We start from the raw sequence: 27,141 nt of genomic DNA, 5'->3' as shown, positions 1-27,141 counted from the left end.
GTCCAAGGAGCCATCTGCAAGATACTTGGTCTTAAAGACCCATTTCACACCTATCACCTTCCGTTTCTCGGGACGCGGTACAAGCTCCCAAGTATGGTTTTGCTCGATGGAATCGAGCTCGGCCTGCATAGCCTATCTCCAAATATCTTGTGCAAGAGCATCCTCCACAGTGGAAGGCTCGGAATCCTGAAGAATCTGAGACATAAGAGCATAGTTCACATATAGTGAACTATCCCGCTGGGCCTGTAAACGGGCTGATCGACGTGGACCTGTAGAAGAAGCAAGAAAGTGAGTAACACCTGAATCCTGCATGAGCCGGCGATACCATAAGGGAATCCTAAGAGACTCCTGCTGCTGCAAGGGAGACCGGGTAGTCTTCGGAACCTACAAAGCACCCAAATCGGAGAGGGACTCCCCCTCACCAAATGAAGGTAGATCCTCTGCATCGGAAGAAGGCTGTGTATCCCGTGAAGATCCCGAAGGGGAGGTGGAAGAGCTCGCAGAAGATGGAGGCACATCCACCAAAGGGGAAAGTGAAGCCGAAGGAGGAGGAATAGGGGGTGCTAAGGGGTATCCTGGAAGGAAGAGAAGGTAGAGAAGGTGGGGGGGTCCGTTGATGACGAAGAAGCACCTGTAACGGAACCATCAATCGGATCCTCAGAGGCCAAAGCCTCATCAAAGATCACATCCCTGCTCACCTCAACCTTCCGTATCATCGGGTCGTGGAGCCGATATCCCTTCGTGGTCGTGCTATAACCCACGAAGATAAGCTTTCTCGACTTAGAGTCGAACTTCGTCTTCCTCTTCTTCTTATCCACATGGACAAAAGCATCGCACCCAAAGATGCGAAAATGGGCCACAGAAGGCTTCTTCCCAAAGAAAGCCTCATAAGGAGTCATGTCCTGCAAAGCCGAAGTCGGAGAGCGGTTGCAAATATGCACCGCTGTAGCCACCGCCTCACCCCAAAGGAAATGAGGAATACTCCTATGCTCCAGCATAGATCGGGCCATCTCCACCATGGTCCAATTCGCGTGCTCCACCACACCATTCTCAGATGGTGTGTTCGGATGTGAATACTCCACCCGAATACCATGATCCCTGCAAAACTGAGAGAAAAGGTGAGAAGTGAACTCGCCACTGTGATCAGCTCGAACGCCACGAACTTTGGAAGTTGTTTGGGTCTCCACAAACACCTGCCACTCACAAAAACGGGAGTACGCCTCGCTCTTGTACTACAAGAAATAAGGCCACACATAACGACTAAAGTCGTCCACAATCAGCATCAAATACCTCGCCTTCCCAAGGGAGGCCGTGCCCATAGGTCCGCAAAGGTCGGTGTGAACCAACTCAAGCGCAGAAGTAGCCCTCCTAGAAGCAACCTGAGGGTGAGGCTGCCTATGCTGCTTGCTCCTCAAGCAGCTAGGGCACAAAGTGTGAAGAGGAGGGAAATCTGGAAGTCCCTCCACCATCTTCCTCCGAGAAGCCCGCCGAAGATAATCGAGGTTCAAATGACCATACCGAGCATGCCAAAGCAGCCCAAGCTCATGGGAAGTCCTTGCAGCCAAGGCTGTGAGCGTATAAAGCCCACCCTCCTATGTACCTGTCCAAAGAGCATCACCTGTAGAAGCATCCTCCACGGTGACAGCATCCTGAGTAAAAATGACTCGGGTACCTAGCTGAGTAAGGCCATGCACAGACAATAGGTTAAAACCCAAATCAGGGACATAGAGAACTTTGGCGGAGGAAGACCACCTGTCAGAAAACATATGTAGAGTCCCCACTCCTCGAACAGGGACTATAGAATTGTCACCAATGGTGACTGTACCCCCTCGGGAACGAAGATCCTGAAGCCAATCCTGGCGGAAGGTCATATGTGAAGATGCTCCACTGTCTACAAGCCAAGGCTTCTCCAGAGTGGTAGAAGCTAGGGCTGTATCCTCCTCAACAAAGACATGCACAAACACAAATTCTGTCGTGGCTGGGGCCGCCTTTGAGTCCTTCTCCTTGGGCTTCAAAGGAGGATACTTCTGCCAACACTTCTCCTCGGGATGAGTGCCCTCCCCACAGTGGGGACATTTGGGCTTCTTCTCCTTCGCATCCTTCTTGTCCTCCTCCTGCTTGTCCTTGGCCTTCGCCTTCTTTTGTTTCTTCTTCTTGCCGCCACCTATACCTGCCATAAAAGCCTTGGTGGAGCCACTGGCTCCCACCTCTTTGAGTCGCTCGTCATGCTCCAAGACAAGCGGGGAAAGCTCCTCCCATAGGAGTGTCTCACGGGTCCTCGAGGTGATGAGGCTGGTATAGAAGATATCATAACGGGGTGATGGCAGCTGAGTCAACAGAATCATCGCCATATCCTCAGACGATATCATACGACCAAGAGAGGCTAACTCGCCTCGCATGTCCTCCATCTTCGTGATGTGCTCCTTCATGGAAGGAGAATCATCAAGACTGAGCATCCGCAACTTCTTCTCCAAGGAAATCTTGTGGGCAAACGTCTTGTGCTGATACAAAGACGCAAGCTTCTTCCACACTTCCGCCGCGGTCTATAACCTGTGAACATGTACAAGAACAGAATCATGTAGACTCATAAAAAGAAAGGAACGGGCTCGAGAGTTGAGCCTATCCCACAAGGCTGCACGGTCCATAGAGGTGCCATCAGACGAATCCACGGGGGGACGGTCGATGGGCGAAGAAACAAGCTCCCAAAGGTCAAATGTATCGAGGATGCATGCCACCTTGCACGACCAAAGGGAGAAGTTGGAACCATCCAACTTATCTTCCTTCGGAAAGGAAGGGAGAATCGTCACTTGAATGGAGGGAATCAAGGAAGGCATCCGCATATCTGAAGCAGTCTTCATGGAAGATACCTTCACGGTAGATGGAACCCTCTGAGATGCATGGACTGAAGAAGGACGAGTGCAAGGAGGTTCCTCCTGACGTCGAAACTCTTGATAATCCTGCCTCCGCTCAGAGGAATGATGAGAAAGGAGTTCATCCTCTGAGTCGTCAAAGCCTGAAAACTGGTAAGACATCTTCCAATCTGCAAAATACCAAAGAAAATTGTGCCGATGTCGAAGTATGACCTGCAGTTTGGTCACCAACCACCAAGACGCAGGCTGTGATAGCCTACAAACACCTGGATCTGCAAAACGTAAAGCTAACTGATGACGATCACCAGAAAAGAGACCACCAGCACCAGGACACAGCCAAAAAATGAGTCGCCAGCAGGAAATGTGCCGCCAGGAGTGGTAGCGACCATCAGATCTGCAAAACGCAGGCTGATGATGTGTCGCCCAGCAAAAGGAGGGACAACCTGATGGAAAACACAGGGAAGAAGGGTCGTTGGATGATGTGGCAGCCTTGGAAGACAGCGTCTATAGCAAACGCAAGAAGCCGCCTGGGTAGTTGTAGATGAGATGACAGCAGCAGTGAGGTATCTCTCCACGTGGTTATGTCCTCCGTGCTCTCAGTGAGGCGATGATACCATGTGAGAGTGCGCAACGGAAGAAGAACACGAACACAGAGGAGGGGAGAGAGAAAGCAGGGAATGAAGGAAGAAAGTCTGCACTGAGTGAGATGAATGCTGAATACACTGAAATGGACGGAGCAGTCCCTGCCTGCAGCCCAGAGCATCAGTGAGGGCACCAGAACAGACTGAAAGCAATGGCAATACCAATGCCGGAGTGGGAGAGGACGGAGAGAGTGCTGAACCTGCAGAAGACAATGCTGGAAATGATTGGGGGGCTGCTATATATAGCCCCAGGCCAGAAAACTGGTCGACCTGCCAAATCTGGCCGACTTGGCCAGATCTGGCCGACCTGCCTAGAAATCTGGGCCGACTGCACACTAAAAAAGCCCAATGTGGGCTATGTGACTCCCGAAGGCTGAATGCAGACAAGAACAACGACTACTAAGCTGACAGAGCTCCTCTGTCAGACTCTGACAGGAGCTCACAACCAGGAGATGACAGACTGAGAATGATAAAAGAGCAGGCTAACAGACCCTACTTGAGGAGTTAGAGAGAGTGTCTTTTCAGCTGATTTCACGTTACTGGAATCAGTTTGCAGATTCATTGGCCAATCTTGCTTATGAGGAAGACCTCTTCTTTAATTGTGGTCCTAGTTTGGATATTGTGATCAATGATGAAACAGGACCCGGTCACTTGTGGGGAATGTTATCCGAGCATGCAATATATGGCAGCCGATGGTTGATATGGGTGATGCAAAGAGTAGCCAAGACCAATCTACTATTATTATCTTTGACCCATAGGTTGATTAGGCAACATATTATTCGTACTCCCCTTGCTCTGTATATGTGGGAGGGATGGGTCACAACATTATGCATTTAGTTTAGGGCTACGAGCCTGTTTTTCCTCCTTGGGAGGGAGCCTATTATTATACATCTGTGCTATTCCAGGGAAGGATGTGTAGGTGCTACTTTGTTTTCTTTCATTAGGCCAAGAGGGCTCGTTTTGTGAGGTTTTACTATTTTATTTCGTTAGGCCAAGAGGGCCGATTTAGTTTTGTAGTGAAGTGCTTTATTTCATTAGGCCAAGAGGGCCAATTGTCCGTTTAGTGCAGGTGCGGTTAATGGTTTCTTGTTTGAGTTCTGTGCTAGACAGGTTCGAAAGAAGAGCTTGGAAGGAGCCTTTTGTTGCGCGAAAGCTTCTCGTGGCCCTATCCAAGTGATATCTCTCCTTTATGAGTACTGTGGTTTTTATACTATACATGTTTGTGTACTTGTTAAGGGGGTTTTTCGTTTCCTATTGGGGACCGGTGTCCAAGGCATGAAGTCCCAGGTTTAGGTTCAGTATGTTTGAGGGAGGTCTAAGTAGTCATTGCCTCCTGTAAAGACATTGTCAAGCATCAAAAGACCTGTTTTAGAAGGGGGTCCTAGTGACCCTGTTCTGCTAGCCGGCTAGGCAGCCGTTCTAGGAGTTCTTGTTAGTTGTGAGGCAGTTAGAGAAGCCTGCAGAAGAAAAATGATAATGATAAGAAGAAACCCTGAATACCTAAAGAGAAAATATAAATACAAAGGTGTGTAAAAAGGGGTTCTAACCCCTAAAAATAGAAAGGAAAGAAAAGGAAAAAAATTTATGAGCAGTTGATCATTGCCTTGCGAAGGCCTGGTAGGTTCCTGGGGACGAGTTAGACCCGGGGCCAATGCCTTGTCTTCCTAGGGGTGGCATCTTGCTGGAAAAGAAGAAATTAAGAAAGGTTGGAGCGAAAATAAAAGTGAGCGTTAAAAAAGGATTAAGTGTCGCCTTGCGAGGGCTTGGTAGGTTCTTGGGTACCAAGACACGACTTGAGGCCGATGCCCTGTTCTCCTTGGGCCACTACGCTTAGCTCCCTTCTTTTTACATACCCGAGTATGTCAATAAAATAAAAAACCTGGAAGAAGAAATGTGTTGCAAGAAAATACTTCTTGATCAGGCTATAGGAGTCCTCGCCTAGTAGGAGCTCCTAGTTGTGTTGTCCTTAGTTCGGTAGGTAGTTCAGACCACCACTTAGGGCAACCTCTTTGATAGTTATTTTTAGTTTGGCCGTGTTGGAGCAGTTGGTTAGTGACTAGCTTCAGACTTTCTATCAGATTATGCTAGGCCTCCTCCTTGTGGATGTCATGCCTTGGTTCTATCAGGGGGTAGGGTAAGCATTGTGCTGTGTTTAGTATGTATCTATTTTGTATCAGCTTGATGCTTCCTTTGGTTGTTTTGTGCAGATCTACTGTGGGATTCAACGGGCTGAGTCACCCTATCCTGTGGTCACCAATGAAAGTGGAATTTTGATGTCGAGAAATTCTTAAAAATAGCTAAAAATTACGAATATCAAGGGAAAAATATTCAACATCGAAGGCGGCGGCTCGATTTTAAGCGGCAAAGTGCTTTAAAGGCGCCCGAGCGACACTTGTTGATTTTTCATAATTTTTCAGACTATCGTGCGGGTTGACAAGAGTTACTGGCCAATGCGGGATGTTGAGCCAGATGCCCAAGATTTTTCAGAGCTCACTTCGGAGTCCAGACGGGAAAATGGCCAAGAAACCGGGCAAGATACGAAAAGGTGGACATTAGAGTGGCCAAAATGGGTGATGCCTTTTGGGAGCCCAACATTTTATGCCACTTAGCAAGAAGGGGAAAAAAAAATGTGAAGAGAGAGAGAGGAGGATGGCGCGAGCAAGGCGGCGCATTTTTCGCCCCATCCTCCCATATGAAGAATGCAGGCTACAAACAACCATACCAATTGACATTAGGGCTTCAATCCCCCCTAGATGCTGATCATTTCGCCGTGCTTCGCTCCTCCAATGGCGGTCTCCATGAAGATCTCTGATTTCAGTCTTTCTCTCTCCTCTCTCTCTCTCTTCTAAGGGTAGATTCATGTGGTGAAGAAGAAGAAGAAGAATGGATGACGGATGCTTGTCCAATGAAGATCGGATTGCTCCATGGTTCAAGAGGAATGAAGATTGCTGATTGTGGACTCTCATGAGCATTAATGGCTACTGGAAATCAGTCCCGAGACATGGCAAATAAAAACTCGCAACCCGCAAGGAACGGTAATTCCATTTTTACAAAGGAAATTGATGTTTTATGCAATTTGCTTCATGAGTATTTGTTCCCATGGGATGATTATGCATTATGTTGTTGTTTTCTATGAGTTTGATCAGTTTATGCTCAGAAAATCAGAAAATCATAAGTGTTGTGATTGAAATTAATGGTGTAAAACCTGTAAAACACGCGAAATATAGGGAAATTGGGTGTTTTTGATATATAAATGGAAAATATAATAAGACACACAAACTAAATTTGTGTTTTTGCTACAAATGAACCTAAGGGCCACAGCCCACAACTCATTTGTATTTTCAGTTATTTAATATTGTAAAAAATACAAGAAAAATAGGAAAAATGGATAAAAATAAGGGAAAAATGGATTTTGAGTGCCGAAAATTAAGGAAAAATAAGATTCATGTTTGTGGATGTATGGGGGGTCTGAAGTATGAGTTTTAGCCTCAGTTTAGCCCTACTTTTATGTTTTAGTGAGTTTTTATTGCTTTTTATACAACAAAAAACATGGAAATGAACCCTAAACCAATCGATAATGCACAACCTAAACGGGTGAGGGGGGGTAGAGTGTATAAAAGGTGTTTAAATGCTGAATGAAATGATGAAAAGTTTGCTGGGTTTTTATGCATAACATTTAGGTTGGTCGTTAATTAAAAATTAAGGACTTAGTAGCACGAGGGTTTCTCGGTGCTAGGTTTATGTAACGCCGCATACGAGCGATAGTCAAAATCATTGAAAGAAATGTTTTCCACATGTGCAAAATGCTGATTTTTCTTTGTTTGGGCACATGGACATTTACAATTTGCATAAATCATAAAGAATTTAAAAGGTATCAGACAATACCTCTTGGATGCATGGCAATTGCTTTCTAGAGAAACATGACCAATGTTGAGTGAGAGACAGGATATCCTAAGCTGTAGGCTAGGCATTGGGTCTAAGGGGAAAGAAAGTGAGGTATGGTATATTCTTAGATATGATCAATTGGTACCTTGAGTGGACATATGTGCGATATTGTGTTATATATGATTTGCGATGCATCGAGGGGCCAATCCCCAAGGTGTAGGAGAGTCGCAGTGAGGTAGCGGCAGTCAGCCGTGGGAGGACCTCCTATGTTTGTACTTCGTGCTATTTGGCAATCTGTTGGGACTCCCTCTGAGGAGTGTTAATTGGGTTGGAGTTGGACTACGAGACGTGATACAAACGCAAGATGTTTATGAAGATGATGTATGTGTCATTAACGCTCCTGGTCCGCAAGGCCGTGGGATTGTTGAGCGCATGATAGAGGTCCGGCTACTGCATGAGCCAGTGCCGGCCCATTTTAGGTCCCATCAGTAGTTCAGACCACCACTTAGGGAAACCTCGTTGATAGTTCTTTTTAGTTTGGCCGTGTTGGAGCAGTTGGTTAGTGACTAGCTTCAGACCTTCTATCAGATTATGCTAGGCCTACTCCTTGAGGATATCATGCCTTGGTTTTGTCAGAGGGTAGGGTGAGCATTGTGTTGTGTTTAGTATGTATCTATTTTGTATAAGCTTGATGCTTCCTTTGGTTGTTTTGTGCAGATCTATTGTGGGATTCGACGGGCTGAGTCACCCTATCCCATAGTCCCCAATGAGAGCGGAGTTTTGATGCTGAGAAGTACTTAAAAATAGCTAAAAATTACAAATATCAAGGGAAAAATATTCAACGTCAAAGGCGGTGGCTTGATCTAGGACAATTTTAAGCGTCAAAGTGCTTTAAAGGCGCCCGAGCGACACTTGTTGATTTTTCATAATTTTTCAGACTGTCGTATGGGTTAACAAGAGTTACCGGCCAATGCGGGATGTCAAGTCGGATGCCCAAGATTTTTCAGAGCTCGAATCAGAGGGGAAATGGCCACAAAATGGGCAAGATATGAAAAGGTGGACACTTGGGAGGCCAAAATTGAGCATGCCTTTTGAGTTTGGACCCCCCCTAAAATTTAATGCACCTTATGAAGCAAAAAACGTGGAGAGAGAATGAGGGATGAAGAAAAAACGTGGAGCAACATGGCGGCCGTTTTTTGCGCCCTCTCATGATGGAGATGAAATATGCAGGCTGAAAGCAACCCATACAACCGATCATGGGGCTGATCTTCTCCTTTCTTGCTGGTCTTATCACCTGTCTTCGCCCGTGAAATGGCTGTGGGAATGAAAAGATGGAAATCTAGTCTTTCTCTCTCCTCCCTCTCTCTCCCTTAAGGAGTTGTTCTTGTGTGGAAGAAGACAATGAAGAATGATGGAGGAAAGCTTGTCCGGATGAGATCGGATTGCTTCCGGGTGGATGAAGACATGAAGAGTGCTGTTCTTGAAGATGCTGAGCATTAAATGCATGCTGGAAATCAGTCCCGTAATCGAGACCAAGAAATCGAGACCTGAAAATAAGCGGTAATGCTAATTTCTTTTGAAGAAAAATGATCTTTTTATGATATTTGCCTTATGAAATATTGTTCCCATGGACTAATTATGCATTATGTTGTTGTTTGCTATGAGTTTGATCAGTTTATGCTCAGAAAATCAGAAAATCATAAGTGTTATGGCTGAAATTAATGGTGTAAAACCCGTAAAACACGCGAAATATGGAAAAATTGGGTGTTTTTGATATATAAATGGAAAATATGGTAAGACACACCAACTAAATTTGTGTTTTTGCTGCAAATGAACCTAAGGGCCACAGCCCACAACTCATTTTGTATTTTCAGTTATTTAATATTGCAAAAAATACAAGAAAAATAGTGAAAATGGGTAAAAATAAGGGAAAAATAGGTTTTGAGTGTGCGAAAAATACTAAAAAATAAGATTCATATTTGTGTATGTATGGGGGACCTGAAGTATGAGGTTTAGCCTCAGTTAAGCCCTACCTTTATGTTTTAGTGAGTTTTTATTGTTTTTATATAACAAAAAACATGGAAAATATTACCCTAAACCTAGCACTGTGCACAATCTAAACGGTGAGGGGGTAAAGAGAATGAGAGTGGTGTTTAAGTGCTGAGAGAAAGAAAAGTCTGATTGTTTTCATCTGTGTATATCATATAGATCGATCGTTAATTTAAAATAAGGATCTAGTAGCATGAGGTCTCCTCGGTGCTAGGTTCATGCAACGTAGCAATTACGCGTCAGAGAAATTCATTGAAAGAATGCTTTTGCACTAAGCACAATGGTGATTTTTCTTTGTTTGAGCACATGGACATTCACAATTTGCATGAAGCATAAAATGATAAAAGGTATCAGACAATACCTCCTGGATGCATAGCACCTGTATTCTCTAGATCGTGACCAACGTTGAGTGAGTAAGGTTGTCCCAAGCTGCAGGCTGGGCGTTGGGTCTAAGGGGAAATTAAAGTGAGGTATGGTACATTCTGGAACGAAATAATTGGTACCTTGAGTGGAAATATGTGCGAAGTGTTATATATGTTTAGTGACGCATCGAGGGGCCAATCCCCAAGATGTAGGAGAGTCGCAGTGAGGTAGCGGCAGTTAGCCGTGGGAGGACCTCCTATGTTTGTACTTCGTGCTATTTGGCAATGTCCTAGGACTCCCTCTGAGGAGTGTTAATTGGGTTAGAGTTGGACTACGATACGTGATACAAATGCAAGATGTTTAGGAAGATGATGTATGTGTCATTAACGCTCCTGGCCGCGAGGCCGTGGGGTTGTTGAGCGCATGATAGAGGTCCGGCTAGTGCATGAGCCAGTGCCGGCCCATTTTAGGTCCCAGCAAGCAAGCAAGAAGAAGAACAAATAAGAGGAGAGCTACTTTTGGCCACACACAAGAATGAGCTTCTCATTCACTTTTGAACTTTATATACAAAACCCTAAATACATTTTGGGTGGCCATCCCCTTATCCCCTTTTTTACATGGCTAGGCCATTTTTCTTGTTGTCCTCCTATCTTCCTAGCATCCTTCCTAACACCCATCTTCCTTTATAATTTGCATAGGTGAGAGCTCGACACTCTTAAAATAAATCATGGTGCGCCTTGCGCTCTTTTACAAAAGTTATGACTTGTGATTTTTCTTGTGTGCCTCTCTCCTTGATTTAGGACTTTTTTGCACTTCTTGTGTTTCCAAGTTATTCTTGGCGCGCCTTCGTCTTCCGTTTCACTTTTGCCTTGGCCTTGTCTTTTGCTTTAGATTTTTCAGATTTTCCACCTTGTTTGTTTGAGGGTTAATAACTATGCTTGGCCGATCCCTCATGGACTTCACCCTTTGATTTTGTCAAGGGATAGAGTGAGGGTTGTGCTTGTGCTCTGTTGTGTATTTTTATTTGAAGTATCTTGATATTCTTTATGGTTCATATTTGTGCATATTAGTTTGTGGATTTGATGGGTTGAGTCATCCTACCTTATATGGTTGCCGATGGTTGCTAATGAGAGCTAAATTATAGAGCCGAATTTAAAGCACAAAAGTGACCCAAGAGCCATAAAAGAGGTATTTTTGAAGAAAAATAAAACAATTATAGATCAAAGAACTAGATTTTTTCTAGATGCATACCAACAATCCAACGCAAGTGTCTATTTGTTGATCGCAGTCCCTTTGATCGCTCATTTAATGGCCACAAGGTTTGGCATTATGAAGTAGCTACCTAATCTGAGAGCCAGAAAGCAAGTGATAGAGGCCATGATAATATATTTTGATGCCAGAAAGCTGCCTATCTAGTTGGATTGCAAATATGAGGTTATTCACCCCTCCATGATCTGGCTCAAAACCACTTTTGCAAGATAGTATGAACACACAAGAGTAAACTAGTTTTTGTGTAAGTTATGAATTAATTGAGATTAAGAAGAGCCAAACCACCAAAAAGCATCACAAAGGGAGGGGGGTGCCATTTTTTCGGTGTCCATGAAAAATTTGGATTTGCAAATCTTGGCATTAGGCTTCATGCTTTTGGGGTTGAGATCCCCAATTTCCTCGTTCTCCCGTGAGAAACAACAAATAATTTGACGTATTTTATGGGAAAGATAGAATTTTAGTCTTTCTCTCTCCCTCTCTCTCTCGCCATAAACATGGTTCATATGGGTTGAGAAAATGAGGGAAAATGGATGCCCATTCATGATGAGATGGAGGGATGGATCAGACACATCAATAGCTATAAAGAGTATCAGTGGCTTTCCATTTTCAAAATACAATACGTGTGTATGCAGAGTAACGCATAAGTGTCTTTTATTGAACTTTATGATGAATATTTCATTCTTGTGATGGAAAATGATTGAAAATGGTTGAATATACTTGAATATGTTTGAAATTATAGAATAATAAATATTTTTTTAATTCACATAATAAAATTCAAAACCATAAAACCAGTAATATGAGATTTAATAGAAAAATGACAATTTCATGAAATTTTATGGTTCAAATGGTGTTTCTATGGAGTTATATTGAATATAATGTGAAATCACAATCTATATAAGCTTCATAAATCTAAAAATTAGAAAAAATAGTAATTAATATTAGAATAAATGATAAAAATTATAAAAATAGAATTTTGAATAGGAAAAAAATTTTAAGGGTGAAAAAAAATAATGACAACTAGAGGAAGGTTTGTGAGTGTATAGTGCTTGTAGAGTATGAGGTTTGCCTCAATCTACATCCATTTGTGTGTTAAAGTGGTCATTTAGAGGGTGTTTTTTGCAAAAATTACATCACAACTGATAGAATCTGAGCAAGGAGTAGAGAACACACATCAAATATGAGAAGAATAGAGACTTCTTTAATTTCAAATGAATTGATACAAAGATGGCTTTGTCCACCCATGCACTTCCATTGTGAAGCTTAGATGGTGATCTAGACATGTGATAGGCAAAGAGCTTAGGGTAGTTGGAAGAATTTTAACTAGGTGAAAGATAGATTGACAACATATCTAGAGGGGTCTTCATGTTATAGCTCGAGAAGATAGTCTGGTTCAGCATATCTAACCATATTATGAATCTTCTTTAGTTGGTTAGAGAATATTTCAAAGAATATCTCCTTTACCATCAAGTCAGGGGCACTTCTGCAACCCTCGACCCACAAATAGGGATCCTTGATAACTCCCACATCTCACATCTCGATGCATTTGCCTCAAGTTACTGCTAGCATAACTACTCTATATTTAATCAAAAGGCTAGATCCACAAAGGTCACATTTTTTCCATCTGGTCACGTAGACCTCATTTGACATACAAGTGAGGATCCACTCAATTTCTGTGCTTACATACGGCTTCTCCTCATAATGGGGGCCTTACAACTTAGAGCACCATGGATACCCTACATAATAAATAACACATAAAGAAGTAGAGATATTAAGAATTTCACATGGAAATATAAGTGCTTGTGCATTTAAATGAAGCATATAGGATTTGTTTGATATTTTAAAGGGACAATAGTACGGATTAGCTCGGTATTGTTTGTAAGCAATGAGGCACTTCATTAAAAAATGAAAATCATTGAAAGGATATTTTACACATGACATGTTGGTTGGTTTGTGGTTAATTTTTTTGAGCGTTATATGGTATTATACCTTGCATTTGCATTCTTATACATGGTATCAAGAAAGAGGAAATCTCTTGGATGCATTGCAATTGGTTGTTAAAATTGTTAATGATGAGAGTGTGAGGATCCCCATGTTGAGATGGCAAGCTCAACATGTGCAAACATTGATGATGGACCGTCTGGCTAGATGAGTCCGTATGTCTACACTTAGCATGTTGGTGGTCATTATGATACTCACATGGCCACTGACTTATCACTTATTATATTTGGTTTGTTACACCTATGACATATGAGTTTTGATGTCGAGAAGTGCTTAAAAATAGTTAAAAATTACGAATTTCAGGGAAAAAATAGACTTCGTCGAAGGCGGTGGTGGCAATCAATATGATTTTAAGCGGCAATGCGCGGAAAGTGCTTAAAAGGGCCACTAGACGGCGGTTGAAGAATTTTCATAATTTTTTGGCATGACAAACAAGACCCTAGGAGATGCCCAGCAGTGGAGGACTTAAAGATGGATGTCCATGATTTTTCGAATCTTGAATCCGGTACCGAACACGAGGAAGAGGGAGTGCCCGGGAGGCCAAGCCCAAAAAGTCAAGTGGGAATAGCCTTTAGAAAGTCCAAAGGTTATGACCCTTGGGGGCTCCCTTGACGGAGGCCCCCAAAAATTTCGTGAGAATGGGGAGGGGGGGACCGTTTTTTTCACTGCCTGTTGGAGAGAGGGCGCCATTCTTCTATTTGTGAAGGAGGGGGGCTATGCCACCTACAAGCAACCCCCCCAACTGATCTCATGGCTGTTCTACCCTTGATCTATGCTTCCAATTGCTAGTCTCTGCTCCTCCATTGGCTGCCTGGTTGTGGAGATAAAAGACCTGTCTTTCTCTCTCCTCCCTCTCTCTTCTGCATAGAGGCAATTCATGTGCAAGAAATCAAGAAGAAGAGGGGCTGAAGGATGCTTGTTCGGCTATGATCAGATTGCTCCAAGATGAAGATGAGGCTGAGGAAAGAGGTTCAGCACTGAAGAATGGTTGCTGGTCAGTCTGTGGGCTACTTAGAATAATTATTAAAAAACCCGCAACACGCAAGACACATGGTATGCTCCAATTTTACAAAGAAATTTGATTGTTTTTGTTGTTTCATGGTCCAAATGTTATTCATATGCAATGAATTTTTGTTTGAATCTTATTTACATCATGTTTGAGGGTTGTAACTATAGAAATACAGAACTTCTAATGATTTAGAGCTGTTATTAATTCTTTAAAACCTGCAAAATGTCATTTTTAATGGAAATTAGTAGGTTTTTTCGATTTTGAGTTGGGAGAAAGGAATGAAAATGGGATAAACTCAAAGAAAATGTTAAGTTTCAGTCAAAGTAATAAGGCAACACAAATAAATTAGAAAATACCTATTTTCCATGAATAAAAAATAGAAAAAAATAAAAAGAATTGGGGTTTTTGCACTAAAAAATATAAAAAAATAAGATTTATGTGCGTGAATGTTTGGCGAGGTTAAAGCATGAGGTTAAGACAGAGTTTGGCCTCGTCCTTTGTGTTATAGTACGTGTTTATTATTTTTTACATACAAAAATGATACAAAACAACCATTGACACCTATGCACCGCAGCAACACCTAAACGGTAAAGGGGGGATAAAGTTTGTGCGACGATCTAATTGCTGAAAAGATACAAATTCTGATTTCCCTTTTTGTGTAAAGCATTTAGGGATCATTCCATAATTAAACATAGGTGACCAGTAGCACGGAAGTTCCAGTGCTAGTCCCTAAAGTAGTGCATCACGTAACGCTTAGTTAAAATTCATGAAAGGGTTGTTTCCCCCACCTCACATGACTGGTTTTTTTAATCATAAAATGGTTGTGCATAATCGTCATACACCTTGCATCAAGTATGCCACATGGTATCTCCTAGAATGCATTGCAATTGATTAATAAACTTTGACCAATGCTGAGAGGACAGGAAACCCAAGCTGTAGGTTTAGACGGGTGCTTCCATTGGGGAAATTTTTGTCAGGCAAATCAAAAATCTCCTGGAACACTAAATCATGAAAGAGTGGAGTTCGTGGAATGTTATATGTGTTAGCGATGCATCTTGGGGCCAATCCCTGAGGTGAAGGAGAGTCGCAGTGGAGCCGCGGCAATCAGCCAAGAGGTGCTTTCCTATGTGTGTATTACCAGGCATTATGCCTATATGTTATGGGATCTCCCTCTGAGGAGAAGGGAAGGTGAGCGTTGGACTACATATTGGATACAAACGCAAAATCGTCATAAGCATTTAGTGCAAAGTGAGTTTTAGATGCACGTGGCCCGTGAGGCCAGGTGGTGGGGTTGTCTGTCGTATGCATGAGGTCCTCCGGCTAGTGCCATAGCCCAATGCCAACCCATTTTAGGTCCCATCAGTGGTGCATTTGCTGCGAGCCGCCAACAAGTGGTGGTTCTTGAATCTAGGGTCTTTAGGGACCAAATAGTTGGTTTATGTCCTCTGACAAGGACCGTCAAGTCGAAATACAAAAAGCAGAACATGCTGAGAGGGCTAGATGGCGGTTGGAGATTGTAAGATACTATTCTCCTCAAAGGAGCAGCCCGTTATGCATAACTGGTAGTGGTTCTGGTAACCTGGGTGTTACAAATAGCTCTTTGAGTGCAAGTGGAAGTCTTGGTACTTCCCTATTTCTAGTTAATCAACCCACAACAAGTGGGGATGTAGTGTTGCCTACACAAACTCCTGTTGCCAATCCAGTTGTAGCCATGACACAACCTATCGCAATTCCAACAGGTACATCGGATTTACCGGCATTAGGAGTACCATTTCCCATTTGTCATGGGTTAGCAAAAGAAGATGGAGAACTCCACATTAAGGAGTTTCAAACGCTCATGTTCAACTATCGAATCCAAGATGAAGGACACCTAATGATGTTCTTCAACATGACGTTAAAAGGAAGAGCGGCAGTGTGGTATCACGGTCTAGAAACCGGAACCATAACTAGCAGTGCCCAATTCTTTACGGCTTTCCGTAGGGGGTTTTCCCCTGAGAAGGGTGGACAATATTGGTTGCGTGTTTTGAACGTAACACGCCAAGAGCCAAATGAGAATGTCCAGGTATATGCCAAGAAACTAAAGCAAGTTCTTCACAAACTTAACGCTTATATTCCCATTCCAGCGACTGCACAGTTGCAATATTTCCTACATGGATTGGATTTTAATATCCAGGTGCAACTGAGTAGTGTTGCTTTGGCCGATATTGACACTGCCATTACCCAAGCAGAAAGAGTAGAGTCATGCTTGCAAGCGGCTTCTTATGCAGTAAGGATAAATTGGAATGGTAATAATTTGGCCTTGACCAATGGGAGTCAAGGGGACCCCACGTTAAATAGGAGTGGCAGAGGGAGTATCATGTTGAATTTGCCTATATTACCAGCTCCTCCTAGCATGACTATGCCTATGGCTAGTTAGGCGGCCTCACTAAATAGGGGTGGAAACCAAACAATGAATCCTAATGTTGTCCCAGTTGGTCAGCGGCTAATTCCTAATCAAGTGGTTAGGCCCATGGGACAATAGATTGATGATCACGGCTATGAGTCGAGTGCTTCTAATGTCCTTGGTGAAGTTAAGGACATGATGAAGCACTACACCGATATGATCTCTGAACAGTATCGACAAATAGCTGTGGATGTCAATTTTCTTAAGAAGCAACAGAATTTGATAGGGAGTCGATGCCCTGAAGAGGGTGGCCCCTCAAGATTTAGCTGTAATTGTTGTGGGGGGCAACATTTCCCTAGAAATTGCCCAAATGTCAAATGTGATATTTGCGGGAAGTCTGGCCACTTAGCTGCTACCTATTGGAGTAAGATCGGTTCTCTCCAACAAGGGAGCAAACAATCAGGTCTAGTTAACCATCGCACACAAGGGAATAATCTCCAGCAAGACGATGGACCAAGGCAAATACTACAAAGAGGAAAGACTGTTGTAGAGGAGTTACCTCATGGCAGTGGAGTCAGCCTTATTGAGGCTGTACATGTCAATGATACTGAAACTTCTAATCTACGAGCCATAACAAGAGATCAAAAGATTAAAGAGGGTGACAAGGGAATTGTAAAACCTATCGAGGGAAGCCCCAAACAAGATGCTAGGGAAAAGTGAGTCTTGAATCCTGATATCGAAGGTGGACTGTTAAGACCTATTGGTAGTAAAGTCGATCCCGAGGAGGATAAAGGATTGCCAAGAAAGAAGGTAAAGGCTAAAAAAGAGGCATCAAAGCCGATTGAAAGATCAAAGGAGAGAATGGTTTGGAGCGAGAAGAGAACTTTGGCTAATTACCATGACTTTGATCTAGCAAGTTCCCTTTGCAAAGTCAAACCAGACGTGAATCGCCTACAATTGATTAAACTTTCTCCAAGAGTATGCAAAGGAATTCAAGAAAATCGTACGTATAGGGTATATAGTGTTGAGATATCGAGCTCCACTCGTGATATGCCAGGGTGACCGTTGTGCATTTATGTCACCGACTTGTCAGTTGTAGACGCGGTTGGTACACCGCCCATGAATAATACCTAGATGACAGCTATTCTTGTCTACTATAGTTCGTGGCTTGGTTAATATTCCACCTTAGTTAGTTGAGTTTGGTTTGAGACCCATATATAGGGTTCTTCTATTTCTTTGTATGAGAGTTCTTTTTGGCTTACACAACTAAGAAGAGGAAAACTGTTTTCAGCCTCCACCCTTGTGTGTATTCCCCCATTGTGCAAGAAAGAAAGCTACAAGTGAGACTCCTTCCTTCTCTCCCACAATCTTGACATGGTATCAGAGCCTTGTTCGTGGTAAGGAGCTCAAGAAAGCAAGCCAAGCTCGCGGTGTTCTGGTAAGATGAGCAGTGTTGCTTTCATTTTCTATTTTGGGAGCAGATCTTTGCAGGTAGCACAGCCGGAAATTGCAAGAGTGCATTGTCTCAGGTTGAGACGCCCTTCGCGGTGAAGCAAGAGGGCACTATATGCTGTGGGAATGGGCTTTAGCCCTCGGCGACCCTGTTTTTTTGATTTGAAGCCATTTTGGGGCCTGTTTTGGAGGTAGAAGTTTTCTGCACGCACTCAGGAAAAGGCCCAGTTTTATGCTGTGCGACCACTGTTCTACAGGTCGGTGAAAAGTTGCTGTAGAAATTGCATCGTATGCTTGTGTGCAGAGACATTGGGAGTTACAGAATCATCCTTGTTGCCTGTTGATGCAAAATCGTCACTAGGAAGTGACTGTGTGGTCAAATACCACTTTCGTCAGTTTTGCAGATTAGCCCTTGTGAGGCTGAAGCTGTGTTCTTTGCAGTGACATAATTTTTTGCAGTGTTCTGTAATGGCGTCTGATTCTCTCTCACAGATTGTCACTGAAAAGCTTGACAAGAACAACTTCCAAGCATGGAAGTTTAGAATGACGAATTTCCTTATGGGAAAAGGATATTGGGAATTTGTTGCAGGAAATGAAGAAGAACCAGTTCTTCCTGATGTTCCCAATCAACAGCAAATGCAGGCATTTAAAGCATGGCATGAGAGAGCCAGGAAAGTTATGTATTGGCTGTCTATCAGTATTTCAGACTCTATGATTGTGCATATTCAGGATGCAAGTACGCCAAAGGACGCATGGGATACTTTGTCAAAAATGTATAGCACAAATACTCAAGCCAGGAAAAATGCAGCTCAAGCAAGAGTTGCATAATGTGCAAAGAGAAAATATGAGCATCAATGACTACCACATGAAGGTGAAGAAGATTGCAGATGCACTTGCTTCCATTGGGTCGCCAGTGGAAGATGATGATTTAGTTTCTGTGACCTTGAATGGTCTAGGAAAGGATTATGCACAGTTTCGGACATCCATTTCCGTCCGTGAAAGATTTCCTGATTTTGAGGAGTTGATTGCTCTTCTAATTTCTGAGGAGCAGAGAAATGGTGGTGCATCTTCTTCAGGAGGAACTTCAAAAGAAGTTGTCTTCTACTCAAATGCTGGAAGAGGTAGAGGCAGAGGTAGAGGAGGCCGATCTGGAGGCCGTGCTAGAAATCAAAATATGCAGCAAACTCAAGAAAACCAGTCCTATGGAGGAGGACGTGGTAACTCTAGAGGCAGGGGGAGCCAAAGAGGTCGTGGTGGATGGCAAAGAGGTCAAAATGCAAACAGTAATGTTGAATGCTACTACTGTGGTAAAATGGGTCATATGGCTAAAGACTGCTATAAAAAGCAGAATGACATCATGAATGGAAAACTGCAACAAGGGAACTATGCATCTTCTAGTAGACAGGGTGATGACAGAAATGAGCATTTGTTCATGATGCAGCACATGAACAATTCTGTGACAAGTGCAGAAGAAACCAATGATGTATGGTATGTTGACTCAGGTGCATCAAACCACATGACAGGTCATGCAGAATGGATGGAGGATGCAAGAAAAATGGAAAAACCAGGATTTGTGGAGACTGGTGATGATACTGCACATCCTATTGTGCAGATTGGAAAAATTCCTTTGTCTATGCAGGATGGGAAAAAGAAGACATCAGACAGGTATTTCTTTGTTTACATTGGATGCAGACATGTCTTTGTTGAGCAGGGCTTGCAGGTCAGATTTAATCCTCATGGATGCTTTGTTGAGGATATGAAAAATAAAGGTCGCTTGATAGCAAAAGGAAAGAAGAAGGGCAGAATGTTTACATTGGATGCAGACATGTCTAAATTGAGTGCAGCAATGTTTGCACATGGGACCGGTGTAGTTGCAGATATTGATATCTGGCATAAACGCATTGGTCATGTTAATGTACAGTGACTTAAATCAATGCAGGCCCAAAATATTGTTGCAGGATTGCCCAAATTCAAGGTTGCAGAAATGCATAAGATATGTGAAGCCTGTCAATTTGGAAAACAGGCAAGGAAACCATTTTTTAGACATGTTCAAGAGAGTAAGAAGCCATTGGAATTAATCCACTCTGATGTGTGGACTACTAAAGCTGCATCTCTTGGAGGCTGTCATTATTTTGTCACTTTTATTGATGACTATAGCAGAAAAGTTTGGGTGTATTTTATGAAAAAAAAAAGTGAAGTTTTTGGGCATTTCAAACTCTTAAAGCTATGGTTGAAAAAGAAAAAGGTTTGCAAATAAAATGCCTAAGGTCAGATGGAGGGGGAGAGTACCTCTCAAATGAGTTTGCAAGGTTCCTGCAGGAGCATGGCATAAAGCAGCAATATTCATGCAGTCATACCCCACAACAAAATGGAATTGCAGAAAGGAAAAATAGGCATATTGGAGAGGTATCTCGTGCCATGCTCAATGAAAAAGACCTGCCAGATTTCTATTGGGCTGAAGCAGTTGCTACAGCAGTCTATATAATGAACAGGACTCCCACTGCAGCAATACATGGGATGACTCCAGAGGAGAGGTATACTGGTAGGAAACCAGATATTTCTCATTTGAAAATTTTTTGTTGCATTGCCTATGTACATGTGCCAGATGAGTTGAGATCCAAGTTGGATCCAAAAGCTGAGAAGTGCATCTTTATTGGTTACTCTCTGCAGCAAAAAGGGTATAGATGCTATAACCCTTCTACTTGTAAGTTTACAGTGAGCAGAGATGTTGTTTTTGATGAGATGAGCAGCTGGTATAAACCAGTAAATGTGATAGATGATGTAGATGCACAAAATGGTAATGCTGCATAGAAATCACAGCAGCAGTCACAAAATATTAGTGGACCTGGAGTCCTCTAGCAGTGGTTCACATTCTTCGCCATGGACAGGCAGATTGAGATCAGGAGAATCTTCTCAAAGCAATGCAGATAGTGGTACGCAGGTTTTACGAAAAGGAAAAGAGAAGGTTGATCAGCCCATGTTTGATGTGAATGCAGGTCACTCTTATGTGGATGGTGAATCCAGTGGCTCAGAACAAAGCATTGATGATGAGTTGGGTATCCCCTCTATTGTTATACCTAGAGTAAGGAAGACCAGGGATGTTTTGAGAGCATCTCGGAGTGAACCTACGTTGCGCAGGTCTACCAGAGCTAGGTATCCTGTGGATAGGCTGAAATATGATGGATTTACAGCCATTCACTATGCATATATGGTCAAAGTGATACAGGAACCAGAACCCAGTTCTTTTGAGCAAGCCATGGGAAAAGAAAAATGGGAGAAAGCCATGGATGAAGAAATGGATGCCTTGGAAGCAAATGCTACATGGGAGTTGGTACCTTTGCCTAAAGGTAAGAATGCAATTGGCTGTAAGTGGGTTTATAAGGTGAAGCACAATGCAGATGGTTCTGTGAATAGATACAAGGCAAGATTAGTAGTCAAGGGGTATGCACAAACATATGGCATTGATTATGAAGAAACATTCAGTCCGGTTGCAAGGATGGCAATCGTAAGAGCAGTCATTGCTATGGCTGCATCAAAGGGATGGTCTTTACATCAGATGGATGTAAAGAATGCCTTCTTGCATGGTGATTTGCAAGAAGAGGTCTATATGCAGCAGCCACCAGGTTATGTGCATGCTGTTCATCATGAGTTTGTTTGCAAGTTGAAGAAAGCCTTGTATGGCTTGAAGCAAGCACCTAGAGCATGGTCTGACAAGATAGGACAGTATCTTGTCACTATTGGCTTTCAGATTTCCAAGGCAGATTTCTCACTTTATGTGAGAAAAACAAAGAAAGGTATTATGCTACTTGTCATTTACGTTGATGATTTGATTATGACAGGTGACAGTGATGAAGATATCCTTCATGTGAAAATGCTATTGAAGCAGAAGTTTGAGATGAAGGATTTGGGAGAGCTGCGTTATTTCTTGGGCATTGAGGTGATTAGATCACCAAGTGGGATATAGCTCTTGCAGAGGCAGTATGGATTGGACATGCTGTCCAAATATGGGATGACAGGCTGTAAGCCTATTTCAGTTCCTTTGGAGCAGAATGTGAAGCTGAGCACACATGCAGGTGAGCTTCTGGAAGACCCTACTATGTACAGACGCATAGTAGGAAGTTTGATTTATATGACTATTACCAGGCTAGATTTGAGCTATGCTGTTGGATTGGTAAGTCAGTTTATGCAGGCTCCAAGGAAGCCACATTTGGATGCGGCTAGACGCATACTCAGGTATGTGAAGTCCACATTGCAGTATGGACTATTTTATGAGATTGGGGTTCAGATACAGCTGCATGGATACACTGATGCTGATTGGGCTGGTAGTATTTCTGATAGACGATCTACCAGTGGATATGTGTTCTCTTTTGGGAGTGCTGCAGTCACTTGGAGCAGCAAGAAACAGCCTACAGTTGCCTTGTCGAGCACAGAGGCCGAGTACAGGGGTGCAGCAATGGCTGCATGTGAGGTAGCTTGGTTGCATAAGCTACTTTATGATATGCATCAGTCTAGAGATGGGCCAGTTGTCATTTATTGTGACAACATGAGCAGTATACACTTGGCAAATAACCCAGTCTATCATGTTAGAACAAAGCACATTGAGGTGCATTATCACTATGTGCGGGAGAGGGTTTTACTAGGTCTTATCGATCTAGTTTATGTCAGCACAGAGGATCAGGTAGCTGACATATTTACGAAGGCATTGGGCGTAGAGAAGCTGCGCAAGTTCAGAGACCTGCTTGGTGTGCAGGAATTGGGATTGAGCTCGAGGGGGAGTGTTGAGATATCGAGCTCCACTCGTGATATGCCAGGGTGACCGTTGTGCATTTATGTCACCGACTTGTCAGTTGTAGACGCGGTTGGTACACCGCCCATGAATAATACCTAGATGACAGCTATCCTTATCTACTATAGTTCGTGGCTTGGTTAGTATGCCACCTTAGTTAGTTGAGTTTGGTTTGAGACCCATATATAGGGTTCTTCTATTTCTTTGTATGAGAGTTCTTTTTGGCTTACACAACTAAGAAGAGGAAAACTGTTTTCAGCCTCCACCCTTGTGTGTATTCCCCCATTGTGCAAGAAAGAAAGCTACAAGTGAGACTCCTTCCTTCTCTCCCACAATCTTGACATATAGTAGAACCTTTGGGCATAGCTAGAGTGGGGGAAGATTGGTTCGATCATGCTGAAAAGCATTGCCCTAGAGTTCCAGCATATGCGGATGGAATATTAGTGGAGCACACTATCGTGGACACTGGATCCTCCATCAATATCATAAGTTCAGACTTGATGGAGAGGTTAGGTCTAGAGATCCAAAAAGATGGCTCCACACTTCTTAGTATGGCTGATGATAGTCTAAGACAACCAGAAGGTTGCATTATTAAGGTCCACGTTATAGTTGCGAGCCTGGAATGCTATTTGGACTTTAGGGTGATAAGGTTTGCAGGATGTCCTAGCTATCGAGTTTTGCTAGGTAGGCCATGGATTCTACGGATAGACTGTCAAGTCGATATACCCGCTGGTTGAGTGATTCTATCTTGAGGTGCCCATCGTGTAATAGTGGATGCTTACCCTGAGTCTCCTCAGAGTGAGAGAGCTTCCCTATCCTCCACTGAACTAGAAACAGTAGATGATCCATTTGGTAGTAGTGAGACGTCATCGAGCGATGGATCTAAGGAAGGGTCCACTACAGAGGATATTTATCAGATAACCTTGAATGAGCCGATAGAGCCTCATGATCGAATAAGAGGATAAGGTTTGCAGGACGTCCTAGCTATGATAAGATACGAGTGATGGATCTAAGGAAGGGTCCACTATAGAGAATAAGGTTTGCAGGACGTCCTAGCTATCGAGTTTTGCTAGGTAGGCCATGGATTCTACGGACAAACTGTCAAGTCAATATACCCGCTGGTCGAGTGATTCAATCTCGAGGTGCCTATCGTGTAATAGTGGATGCTTACCCTGAGTCTCCTCAGAGTGAGAGAGCTCCCCTATCCTCCACTGAACTAGAAACAGTAGATGATCCATTTGGTAGTAGTGAGACGTCATTGAGCGATGGATCTAAGGAAGGGTCCACTACAGAGGATATTTATCAGATAACCTTGAATGAGCCGATGGAGCCTCATGATCGAATAAGAGATGTGGATGCTATTGAGCTGGATCTTGGTACGCTAAATGATTCGCGGCCAATTAAATTAGGGTCCATGCTCAGTTTGAAAGAAAGAGAGGATTATGTGTCCTTGATTCGAGAGTTCCCAATATCTTTGCTTGGAGCTTTGGGGTATTCCTCCCAGTTTAGCTGTGCACACTATTCCTGTAAAGGAAGGTACCCACCCTGTACGTCAAAAAGTAAGGCGTATGCCTTTTGAATTAAGGGATGGGTTGTATGAGGAACTATAGAAGTTGCAGAAAGCAGGTTTGATCTTCCCTATTCAACATACAGGATTGTGCTCACCAATTGTGATCAGGAAGAAGAATAATAATCAAATCCGTCTTTGTGTAGATTTTAGAGATTTGAATAAGCAGACTGTTAAAGATTACAACCCGTTGTCATTTATTGACCAAATTTTGGATCAACTAGCGGGTAGGGAAATATATTCGTTCATGGATTGCTTTGCAAGGTATAACCAAATGGTGATCACTAAGCAAGACAAGCTAAAAACGACTTTAATTACAGTCTTCGGTACCTTTGCGTACCATATGATGGGATTTGGGTTGTGTAATGCACCTGATTTGTGGCAAAGATCAGCCGACAAGACCTTTGGTGACATCTCCCCAGAGGAGCTAAAAGTATTCATTGACGATTTGGGGGGGCAGCCACCATAAGGGATAGATAGTTGATCATTTTGCGGAAGTGTTTTGAATGTTACAGACAATTTTGCATAGCTCTTAACCTGCGGAAGTGCATCTTCGAAGTCCCTTATGGCCTCTTGTTAGGCCATGTGGTTAGTTTCGTAGGGATTGCCACTGATCCTGAAAAGATCAAGGTCATAGTCGCCATGTGTCTGCCACATACTCCAAAGGAAGTGCATAGCTTTCTGTCATCAGTAGGGTATTATCGGAGGTTTATCAATGCCTTGGCAGAAAGAACGTTGCCATTGACGAACCTATTGTCCTTTAACTGTCAGTTTACATGGAGTGATGCTTGCAAAGTATCTTTTGACAATGTGAAGCAGGAGCTTGCCAAAGTACTTGTTTTAAAAGTACCAAAAAGGGGCGAAATGTTCTATATATTTTCAACAGCACCATGTATAGTATTAGCTGCTGTTTGGCCCAAATTTGGGAGGAAAAGTGGTATCACTCGATAGCTTTGCTAGTTGGAAGTTGGGCATATCGGAAATTAACTACACCTATATGGAGAAGTTGTGCCTTGCGATGGTATTTGCGACCAAAAAGTTCAGGCACTACATTCTTTATGAGAGGGTAGTTTTTTATATGAAGGTGGAAGGGCTTCGATTGTTGTTGAATAAGTTACAACCGCTTGACCATTTAGCAAAGTGGTTAATCACTTTACAGGAATTTGATTATGAGATTAAGAGTAAGCCGCCGAAGCTTCAGGGCATTGTAGAGTGTCTTGTGGATTTCAGAGAGCCAAAAGAGGTCTTGGCTGAAGGAAGTGACATGGAGAGATTGTTCAAGATTGATACGACATCTATTCCCTCCTAGTATACTGCTATAACGCACTATCTTTCTACGGGAGGGACTGGAGCTACTTTATAGAAATCAGAGAAGAGGAAAATTAAACAGTAGGCATTAAAATTTTCCTTGATCGCATGAACATTATATCGGCAGGGTGTTGATGATATTTATCGCTGATGTGTGATGCCTGACGAGGTTCCCTTTATTTTGGAAGAGTACTATGACTCCGCTTATGAAGGGCACTTTGCTAGGCAGTTAACGGCACAGAAAGCTTTAAGAGCTGGATATTGGTGGCCGTCCATCTTCCAAGATTCCTTTGAGTACGTCAAGAGATGTGATACCTGTCAAAGACATGATAGTCGAGAGAATAGGAGGCGTCCACTTACGCCTATCATGGCTATCCTTCCATTTGAGAAGTGGGGCATTGACTTTGTGGGTCCTATCACCCTGTCATTACTCAAAAGAGGTACATTATAGTAGCAATTTATTACTTTACAAAATGGTCAGAAGCACGGGCGACAAGACAGAACAATGCAAAAAAGACTGCCAGTTTCCTACTTAAGCAAATTATCTGCCGTTTTTGTCCACCAAAAGAAATAGTATCGGACCGTGGAACTCACTTTTTAAATAAAGTGATTAAAAGTCTGAGTGAAGATTGGAAAATCAAGCATAACAAAACGACCCCCTATAATCCGCAAGCAAATGGACAAGTCGAAAGTACTAATAAGCATCTTGTGGGTATCCTATCCAAGTTAGTCTCCGAAAAGAAGCGGGACTGGGATACAAAATTATATGTGGCGGTTTGGGCATATAATACGATGTTTAAACAAGCCACTGGGCCACACCCCATTCAAATTAGTTTACGGGGAGGAGTGTGTCTTGCCCTTAGAAATTGAGTTGCCAACCATTAGATTCGCAATTAATCATTCTTTGGGTGATGAAGATGCCCTATTTGAGCGGTTTACGACTATAGCCCACTTGGACGAGCTCAAATTGCAAAGTTTGTTGCACCAGGAGATAGCTAAATGTCGGATGAAACGGTTGCATGATCTGAAAGCAAATAAATATACTTTTAAAAAGGGACAGTTAGTTTTATATTACGATGCGCGTAGGGAGTTATTTCCAGGAAAGCTGGAACCTCAATGGGATGGCCCTTACAAGATAGTTCGGATAGGTAAAAATTAGTCCACAGTTCTATTACCTGATCTAGAAGGGTGGAATTTAAGAATAAGGTTAATCTTAATAAGATTAAAACTTATTATTTCTAAATATGATTGATTTCGTGGTCGAATTCCCTTTGAGAAGGAAGCTCTGTCAGCTCCTCAGGAAATACATCTACGTATTCCTTTAACCATGAGGGTTCTTTCCAAGATTTGTGATTCTGATCTAGCTTATTTAGTTTAATCAGATAGACAAGTAGACCCTTTCTAACTCCTTTTATTATCCGTGTTGCTTTTGCCAGCTGAATTTTTGGCTTACCAGCCTCTTCTTGAGTTGTAACTAGTTCCCCTTCAGAATTTCGAAAGGAGACTTGGCCCTTAGCACAGTGGATGTGGGCATCATTGGGTATCAACCAATCCATTCCGA

This window comes from Lygodium microphyllum, chromosome 5 (assembly GCF_053477565.2).
Source record: "Lygodium microphyllum isolate KBCC chromosome 5, Lygodium_microphyllum_v1.1.10, whole genome shotgun sequence".
Classification (NCBI taxonomy): Eukaryota; Viridiplantae; Streptophyta; class Polypodiopsida; order Schizaeales; family Lygodiaceae; genus Lygodium; species Lygodium microphyllum.
The sequence above is the reverse complement of the archived record's forward strand: the minus strand, read 5'-3'. Positions refer to the sequence as shown.